The sequence below is a fragment of the Leuciscus leuciscus genome (assembly GCF_965113295.1).
Source record: "Leuciscus leuciscus genome assembly, chromosome: 11".
NCBI classification, from domain to species: Eukaryota; Metazoa; Chordata; class Actinopteri; order Cypriniformes; family Leuciscidae; genus Leuciscus; species Leuciscus leuciscus.
In genome coordinates, this window is record NC_138735.1 from 25,145,225 (window position 1) to 25,155,546 (window position 10,322).

The window sequence follows — 10,322 nt, forward strand, 5'->3', positions numbered from 1 at the left end:
GGAAAAAGATTTATTTAAATAGATATTGTCAATGCAGTTGCATTACCATTCACTAACCTGTATTGTTTAAAACTTAATTTTAATACATTATTTTAAGATATTAATTTTCATGTTTTTTTTTTGTTTTTTAAATGTCAAATCTATGACTTGTCTATGAAAAAACAGACTACTTTCATCTCTCTAGTATCACACTGTGGTCTCTTTACTCTAATATACAATATTGTAATTTCAACTCAAACATGATTTATTATAAATATTTTTTAACAAAAACTGGTAAGTAGCCCTATAATGAAGATGTATAATCAACCAGTCATTATGACAAAATAAACCACTTAAGGGTGATGCAAGTCTATGTGCCTTCATGATGGGGTCCTGATCACCCTGTCAGAATTTATTTTGCAATGACAACCAGCTGACTGAACATTATAATTACTTAAACACTTTTAGTAACCAATCAGACAGTGCTGTGTATCAAGTGAACTACACAGGTTTTATAAGTAACCTTCATCATGAAATACCAACAGACTAAATAATATGTGTATGGACGTGGTGTGCTAGAATATTCGCATGCAGTCTGATTCATATATGTGGGTGGAAGAGAGAAGCAAAGCCTCTCTCTCCCCCCTTGTGGTTTTCCATGTGTGTGTACCGTTCGCAGGTACGAGACTATACAAGACTTCCTGTCACTCTGTGGTGAGTTGAGAGAGAAGAGGGTGTCCCCGGCTAGGGTGATGCCAACACAATGACGCCATAAGCCTCCTGATGCTTTGACACACAACAGCAAACTGGCAGTCTAAAAGTCAGACCCCATTAAATCAGTTCACAAAGGCTTTACGGACCTACCGGCGTCCAGCCAGGACAGCGGGCAAAAAAAGGCAAGCTTAGGGGAATTAAAAGCTTACGAATCAATGGACCCCCCCAGCTCTTTTTCACACTGAACACAACAAAAACATACAGAGCAAGTACCTGAACACAACTGAGCTAACCAGTTAACCAAGCATAAGTACTATCAGATTGTTAAGTGACAGGCAGCAAATAACATTTAGAAGGAAAATAGCAAGCTGAATTACACTAAACAGACAATATTTAGACACAATCACAAACAAAAGGAAGAGAGCAATGCTCACCAGTTATCTTCTGCTGAGGGTTTTAGTTGGGAAGCGCTGACCGGAATTCAGTCTGTTCCTTCCAGCATGGTTGCATGAGTGTGTAATGAGTGTGCGTGTGTGTGTGTGTGTGTTCAAGTGCAGGTACTGTAGGCTGAGGGTTGATCCTGTGTTACCATTCACTGGCAGGCTGCCCCCTCTCGCTGTCTCTCTCTCTCTTTAACTCTCCGATTCCCCCGCTTTCTGTCATGCTATCACTCTCTCTCTCTCTCTATCTCCCTCCCTCTTCTTCATCCTCTCTCTCTCTCTCTCTCCGCTCTCGAGCTGTCAGAGCCGGGCTGCTCTACCATGTGTTAGCCCACGTACAACTGCAACACACTGTGCCTACACACACACACACACACACACACACACACACACACACACACACACACACACACACACACACACACACACACACACACACACAGAGAGAGAGAGAGAGAGAGAGAGAGAGAGAGAGAGAGAGAGAGAGAGATCAGCTGTTGTTTCTATTACATGAACATGCTGACACACAATTTGTTAAATTACTCCTCTCCAAAATTAGTTTTTAAAAGAACAGCTCAAAGGTTTTGCAAACACTCTAGTTTTATCTAGGGCTTTATCGAGTGTGTATTGTGTGTGTTGTGGTGAACTACCCCCGCTAAGATGTTAATATTTCATCTGTTTCTCTCTATTTCCCTCTCAGTTTCATGTCACAGTGGTGATATTCAAAAAACAGAGTTTCCCCTCACGGCAGATGTTCAAACTAGGCAGATTTTGTAAACAAGGCCTTTAAAAAACATATTTTGAACAGTTTAGGTATTAAACATTTGCACATCCTGGACATTTCACACTACAAATATCACCCTAGCAACCACCAGAACAACATAGCATCTACATGAACATTTTTCAAAGCACTTTAGCAACCACATAGCAACACCCTAGTAACCACTTAGATCATCTTAATAACCAGGGCTGCCAACTTTTGAGTTCAGCTTTTAGTGTGATTTTGGGGGTTCGCGATTTGATTTTGAAAAAAATCCATTCACTCCTTTTTTTTAATCCCCAAAAAGCCTAAACACTCTCAATAATCAAGCCATTTGGATTTTCTTGCTCCGCCCACGACTACTGACGGACTGTCCTATATTAGCATATTTCCGCCCTCAGCCATTTGTATAGACCCTTTTACAGCCCACGTGATCAAATAGCTGCGCGCGCATTTTGGCAACGGAAGTGGTGTTTCTCCCCACTGGCTCTAACGTGTTAGCAACTCCGAAAGTTTATCAAAACAGTTTCCCAGCATCAAAATGTCTGGTTGTTGCGTTTACGGTTGCCCTAATCGATATTCCACCAAGGGGCTTAAGTTTTATATTATTCCGACAGGATCACGGCCGTTTCAGAAGAGTGGCTGCAGGCGATTAAACGTGTTGATTGGAGCGAGGACATAATAAAAAATGCTTGCGTCTGTTGTTTAATCCGCTCGCGTAGCTTGACACGCTGTTGATTCTCGCCATACTTCCGTTGCCAATGTGCGCGCGCATACGGCATCATTGTGTACAAACAGTAAAAGGGTCTATACTGTCTGCCAAGGCAGCACTTTATATGAGAGGGGTGGGGTGAGCAGTTGCTCATTATCATTTAAAGGAACACACCGACTTTTTGGGACTTTAGCTTATTCACAGTATCCCCCAGAATTAGATAACTTTAAGTCCATACATACCCTTCTCATCTCCGTGCATGCCGTAACTCTGTCTGATGCACCCACCGCTAGCCTAGCTTAGCACAAATACTGGACGTAAATGGCTCCAGCTAGCATTCTGCTCCCAATAAGTGACAAAATAACGCCAACATTTTCCTATTTAGATGTTGTGATTTGTATAGTCGAAGCGTGTACAAATAACAAGGTCACATGAGACACAGCCATCTTCTAACCGTATACATACTAGGAACTTTATTCTCAGAAGGCGAAGCACTGCTACTTCTGCGGAGTGATTTACTCCAACTCTGAGCAAACTCTCTGCTCCTCACCACGGGGCTTCTCAGGTGCGGCAAGCAAATCACTCCACCCAAGTAGCAGTGCTTCGCCTTCTTGGAATATAGTTCCCAGTATGTATACGGTTAGAAGGTGGCTGTGTTTCATGTGACCTTGTAATTTGTACACGCTGTGACTATACAAATCACAACATGTAAATAGAAAAATGTTGGCGTTATTTTGTCACTTATTGGGAGCAGTATGCTAGATGGAGCCGTTTACCTCCAGTATTTGTGCTAAGCTAGGCTAGCTATGGGTGTGTCAGACAGAGTTACGGCACGCACAGAAATGAGAAGGGTATGTATGGACTTATCTAACTGAGATACGGTGAATAAGCTAAAGTCCCAAAAAGCGTGTTCCTTTAAAAAGACATGCACCGAAACGGGTCGCTGTGAACAGAGCTGTTTTTAAGGAGGTAAAAAGGGTGTTGTTTTACACAACCAGTGAGGAATTTTAACCAAAGTATGTTACAAACTTTACATGAAGACCCCAAAGAATCATACCAACATGTGGAAAATGGGCATACGGTGACCCCTTTAAGTATCTGTAATAGTAATGGGGGCCTTTTGCCCCATTCTGGTGAGCCTTTTACCCCCAGAGTGGGGTAAAAGACCCTCCTTGCCACCACGCATTTACAAGATTTTTTAGGCGAAACAAATATGATTTATGTTCCCATAAAATGTGTTGACTCAACAACGTTCAATTGAAACATAGGCCTATAGGACTTTATTTTCTGCAATTAAATTGAAAAGCGTGTTCCATTTAGACCCATTCTACCTTACCCTACAAGTTAGTTTTACTAAAAGAAAAAAAAAAATCTTTCTCAACTAATGTTGTAAATTCTACAGAGAACCCTGTCAGCTGATACTGTTATTAAAGGTGATACAATTTGTATACAATTACATAGGCTACTGATTTGTATACAATTACATATAAGGCCGTTTTTATAATAATAATAATAATAATAATAATGTTATAAGAATAACTTTTTAATGGTAGGTAGAGTAAAAATAATGAATATGTAATATGCTTTTTTGCAAAATGCTCTTCTCCTTTATTTTTCTCGCTACTGTACAGTTTATGGCCACTGACTTGAGTGGCTTTTCTGAGGTAAATGTAATGTTACGTGACATTCAAGACAAGAGCTACAAAAACACTGATTGAGCGATTACATGAGACAAGATACATTTCAGTAAGTTGTACTGGTTCTTTCAACATACCTTCTGATGTTGATTTATGTGTATTTTGTGCTGTAACAACTAGAAGTAAAAAGGGAGAGATGATCGGTTCAAGTGCGCTCGCTCCCGCTTCACTTGATCTGAGCCGTTGTCGATCGTGTCACGCCATATTCAGAGTTCCAAATCGGTATTTATTATTTGAATTTCGTAATGAAAATTTGAAAATTTGAAAGCTGAGGCCTTTAGTAATTTAGTTTATAATTTAGTGCATTGTCTGTGTCCTCTTTGCTCCATTGTGTTTTTTCACTGCGTGAGAAAATGGACGTGTGGCGTGAGAATAGTATAATTGCGTGACCATCGTAAATAACCCTAGCAACCACCAGCATAGCAACTACATAGAAAACATTCTAAAAAATACTCTGAATACCTTAGCAACCGCATAGGATTGTGGGTGATTGCCTGAGTGTTGTTATGAAGGGAGAAAATACATATCCAGGGACCAAAATATCATAGATCTCCCTAGCAACCACTTAGAATATCCTAGCAACTGAATAGTAATGTACAATAGATGTGGGTGGTTGCCATATAGTGTATCTATGAGGTTGCTAAGGTTTTCTGAGTGTTTTTTATTTTTTAGCACATATGCATTTAGCAGATGCTTTTGCAACACAACGTACAAATGAAGAATACAACAAGAAAAAAACAATTCTAGTTGTGTCCTAGGATGTTCTGAGTGGTTGCCAAGGTGAAATGTGATATTCTTGTCCCTAGATACGGCTTCCACTTTTTTCTAGCTTAATATCGCCATTCTAGGAGTGTTGTGTATTTGCTTCAGGTAGCCTACTTAAATCCCCATCACAAAATCTAGCACCCTAGCAACTACCAGAACAACATACTAACAACATTGAAACATTTTAAAAACACTCAGCAATCACATAGCAACATAGTAGTTTGCGGTTGCCAGGGTGTTGCTATGCGGTTGCTAATGTGTTCAGCACATTGCTCATCAGTTGCTAGGATGTTCTGAGTGTTTTTTAGGGTGACCCAGGGTATTCTGGTCCCTAGATACAGTTTGTCTCCCTCCGTAAAATCTACATTTTTTTTCTAGTTTGTTGTTCTAGAAATGTTGCCCATTTGCTCCAGCTAGACTAATCAAACCCCCATCACAAAATCAAGCACCATAGCAACCACCAGAACAACATAGTAACAAAATAGAAGCATTCTTAAAACACTCAGAACACTGCAAAGCAACATGGATGGATGCCAGGGCGTTGCTATGTGGTGGTGTTCTGAATGTTTCAGCACATAGTTGCTATGATGTTCTAAGTGAGTACTGATACAGGTATATGAAATTCCGGTTCCTAGATAACACTTTGCTCCCTCCTTTAATGTAAGTCCAGTTTTTCTAGTTTAATATCACTGTTCTTCTGGGAGTGTTGCCTTTTTGCTCCAAGACTACACAAATCCCCATGACCATTCTTATTGTAATTAACTTGATGAGCTCCGAGCTCATTATTTCTATATTGCTCTGCCTTCCAGCAGGAATCACATTCTCATTATTGCCCAGATTAATCAAATCGCACACTGTATGTGTGTTCAATTATGCCACACTTGTGAAATTAAACTAAATAATGCTTCGGATGATCTGATGTAATTCCTGATGTATATAGGCAAATGTGTGCTAGATTTTGTGATCTGCGGTGTTGTGTGGCACGTGCTTTCACTCTACATTCACGAATCAGCAGCCTGGAGCTTGTACAAAAGTGTCCATGGCAACGGGCTGATCCCATGCCAAGTTATTTGGTCCTAGCACACTAAAGATAGACCCACGCAGCACACGCGGGAAAGTCTGCACTGCATGAGATTCCAAACCATCAGCACCTGTACCTCATACTGTAAAAAAAAAACACAAACAAGATGCTTATGCTGAAGGAAACAGGAGACAGGCTGCTACTTATAACATAAAATACCATGGTATGACAATATCTGATTGTAATACCATGGGACTTTGATATGTAGCATGATTACCACAGTCATATGTTAGCCATTCTTACAAAATAGTACAGTGGCTGTACCATGGTAAAGTGATGGTATCAGATGGTAATATATGGTACTCTTAAATAAACCATGTACTTACTATGTAATATGGTATTTATTTACATACTTCCAAGATTATTAATAATACATGGTCAAATAAACCATGGTAGTCCCACAGTACTAGTACCATGCACTTTTTGTGAGTGACTAAAAGATTACTATATTATTTATATACCAGGAATTACCAGGTTCTAAAAGCCATGGTACTATCATGATACCATGAACAAAACAAAAAAAAACATGGAAACGGTATGGTACATGCTGTAAGTGATATTTCAAGCACTGTACAATTGTTATAATTATATACCATGGCATTTATATGGTCTCTAAAGTACCTCAAATACTACCAAAGAAACCAGATATTACCATGGGGCCATGTTTAAAAACCATAATACTATGGTTTATACAGATGTTGTGTTGTGTTTTCATGTTTTGGGACTTTCCATAGAGATAATGATTTTTACAATGTGCAAACTCTATAGCCTATCCTTGTACACTAACTACCCCTTACTAGGATGATTTATAAGCTGTTATCCTCATGGGGACCAAAAAATGTCCCCACAAGGACAAGGATTTCAGATATTGCCATTGGGACATTTGGTCCCCATAATGTAGGGTTTACCAGGACACACACACACACACACACTAAGGGGACAGCTTGCAGAGTGAACAGAAATGTGGGACATTGCTGCTGGCAACGCATCGTACAACACCATCGCAGCCTGCCACATTCCCGCTGGCTCCCTAATGAACGGAAACCCAGGGCGGATCTGTCACCAGAACGCTGTCCTGTAAAATATGGAGCCAAGCTGCCTACACACAGTCTGTCATATAAGAGAGGAATTAATCCATGTTAAAGAAAACTGTACATCCATTTGAACACATCTGAGAAATGCAGACCTTTTATGAATCTGTCAGTTCCAGATGCAGTTGTGATGTTAACGATTCAATTCGGCTAAACCCCCGAATGACAGCTTGACATCTTTGAAGCACCGGCGGTCAATATTTGTTTGTTGGAGATAGTCTCTCTTTCACAACCCTGCAGGAGAGCAATAGAGAGGAGAGGGGGGAAAGAGGAAGAGAGATCATAAACTCTTTTGTGAATGACATAACAACAGGATGCTAGACAGACAGACAGACAGACAGACAGACAGACAGACAGACAGACAGACAGACAGACAGATAGACAGATAGACAGACAGATAGACAGATAGACAGATAGATAGATAGATAGATAGATAGATAGATAGATAGATAGATAGATAGATAGATAGATAGATGCAGCGAGTGGTAAAACTGAAGTGTCTTCCTCTGATCCATTAGAGCATCTTTCCCTCATCAGCAACACAAAGAGTCTGTCAGAGCGCTGGAGTGACTCTGATCGCACAAACACCCACAATGCTCTCCTGATCTCACTGAACTGTCAGTCACAAAAGAGAACACGTTTAATGGTACTTTTACTTTGATTATAGAAGTGTAGTTATTTATGTTCACACAAAAATTTGGAGTCTGTAAGATTTTTGGAAGAAGTCTTATATGCTTACTCACCAAGGCTGCATTTATTTGATAAAAAATACAGTAAAAGCAGTAACATTGTGAAACATTATTATAATTATTTAATTTAAATAAATGTTTTCTATTTGAATATCTGAAATCTGATTAATTCCTGTGATGCAAAGCTGAATTTTCAGCATCATTACTCCAGTCTTCAGTGTCACATGATCCTTCAGAAATCATTCTAATAGGCTGATTTTCTGCTAAAAAAAATATTTATTATCAATATTGAAAATGGACACTGCTACTTTTTCAGGATTTTTTGATAAAAAGAAAATTAAAAAGGAAAGGATTTATTTGAAATACAAATATTTTGTAACAATAAATGTCTTTACTGTCACATTTGATTAAATAATGCATCATTGCTACTGAATAAAATATTAATAATTTCTTTCAGAAAAAGTAATACACATATAGGCTACCTTAGATTTCACTAAGTGTGCAACCAATTACAGCTCTTCTTTTGGCCTGCAGGGAGATCTATCTGCTTTAGTGTGTTCATAACTTCAATATTATGAAATTGTACAGCAAGAACTCTTGAATCCATGTGTGTGGATGTGAAAAAGAGTTTGAATGAGAAGACAGAGTTAACCTTTACTGTGAGCTTTGCATGAAAAAAATGAAAAAACAGCTGATGATGATGAGAAATTAAAAAGTGCTTTGAGTAAAAGCGCTATATAGATGTAATGAATTATTATTATTATTATTATTATTATTATTTATTAACAACCTTGCTGTAGACATTTCAATACATGCCATATCCTATAAATCAACTTATCTGTGCCTTATTTTAAATGCTTTTGGCTGGAAGTCACCTGATATGTAACAGACTAATTAAGTAGGCCTACCTTTGTGTATATTAGAGCAGTTTCTCCATGTTTCCAGTGCACATATTGTGTAAAACTTCCTGAAAAAGACACAGGAACCTATGAATCGCATTACGAGTCACAACAATGGCACATGTACATATAAAGTTTGACATGTTCTTTATAGAGTTATGTTTTATGATCATGAAATCCTACAAGGACCCAGCTGTCAGCTGTAGCCCAATTCTCCATTCAGGTACTGTTACTGTTGCCATGGCAGCCAGAAAACCCATAGTGAGAGGAGGAGCAGAACATGAACCTTTCATTTCTATGTTCTAACAAAAATAACTAGAGTTTGTATTACTGAGCAAAATGTGAGTCATGAATGCATGGTGCACAATGATGCTGTGGATGGTTGCAAGGTATGAGATTCGATTCCAAAAATATTTGATTCATTGATTTCGAGGCATTGGAGTTCGATGGAATCGCCTAAACTGAAGGGCCTGACATGTCTGAGCATAACTGTCCATTACCTCAATTACCAAACTGTTACACATCCCAGAAGAACAGTAGTGGAATTTGATCCAGGGACTTGAATCTTTTGACTGTTTACCTAGACTTGCACAGTTAAAGGGATAGTTCACGCAAAAAGGAAAATTCTGTGATCATTTACTCACCCTCAAATTGTTCCAAACTTGTATGGATTTCTTTCTTCTGCTGAAAACAAAAGAAGATATTTTGATGAATGTTTGTACCCAAAATGTTGTTGGGCAACATTGACTTCCATAGTTAAAAAAAAAATAAAAAAAAATGTTATACTATGGAAGTCAATGGTACCCCACAGCATTTGGTTACAAACATTCTTCAAAAAAATCTTCGTGTTTAGCAAAACAAAGAAACTTATACCGGCCTAGAACAACCTGAGGGTGAGTAAATGATGACAGAATTTGTATTTTTGAGTGAACTATCCCTTTAAGCCAGCAGGTGGCGACGAGTGAACGTCTTAAAAAAAAGTTGATTCCCTGAAAAAAAATCGTTCAAAAACTCATAGCTGTTCACATCCACAAGCTTATTTTAAAAACAACAGTTTTATCCATTATAATTATTCACGAGTTTTAATCAATCTAAATCAACTCAATAGATCTATCTGAAAACCCTCAATGCTCACAATCTTGCCCTTCCAGTGCAACGGTCGGTGACCAACTAAAAAAAATTAAGTTAAATATAAGCTCAAGTCTAAATAATTATAACGACAAATATTTAGCAATATATATATATATATATATATATATATAGAGAGAGAGAGAGAGAGAGAGAGAGAGAGAGAGAGAGAGAGAGAGAGAGAGAGAGAGAGAGAGAGATTGTTCAAAAAACCCTCATGTTCAACAGAAATTATCACATAAATCACGAAAAGGGTTTCTACTGTACGAGTGTCTTTGGTATGCCCACTATTTAGCCTATTGTTTGAAATATTTTTACTCGATTTCCTAAAGAAATATAGGGGAGGAAAATGCCTATACAAAGCAGG

The 10,322-nt window shown here is 38.5% G+C and overlaps 1 protein-coding gene across 2 annotated transcripts in view; it reads right to left on the minus strand.

Moving 5' to 3' along the window:
• Nucleotides 1-9,513, minus strand: part of LOC309509668 (uncharacterized protein) — a 36,062-nt gene extending 26,549 nt beyond the window's left edge. The window contains exons 1-3 of one of the 2 annotated variants that reach the window (XM_082184439.1): nt 8,837-9,513; nt 7,335-7,473; nt 1,128-1,490 (exon numbers count right to left, since the gene is read on the minus strand). The gene's annotated coding sequence lies outside the window, so the exon portion shown is untranslated. Of the gene's footprint in view, nt 1-1,127; nt 1,491-7,334; nt 7,685-8,836 lie in introns of those variants that run through there. The other variant, XM_082184440.1, reaches the window with a different exon arrangement.
• Nucleotides 9,514-10,322: the final 809 nt, after the last annotated feature.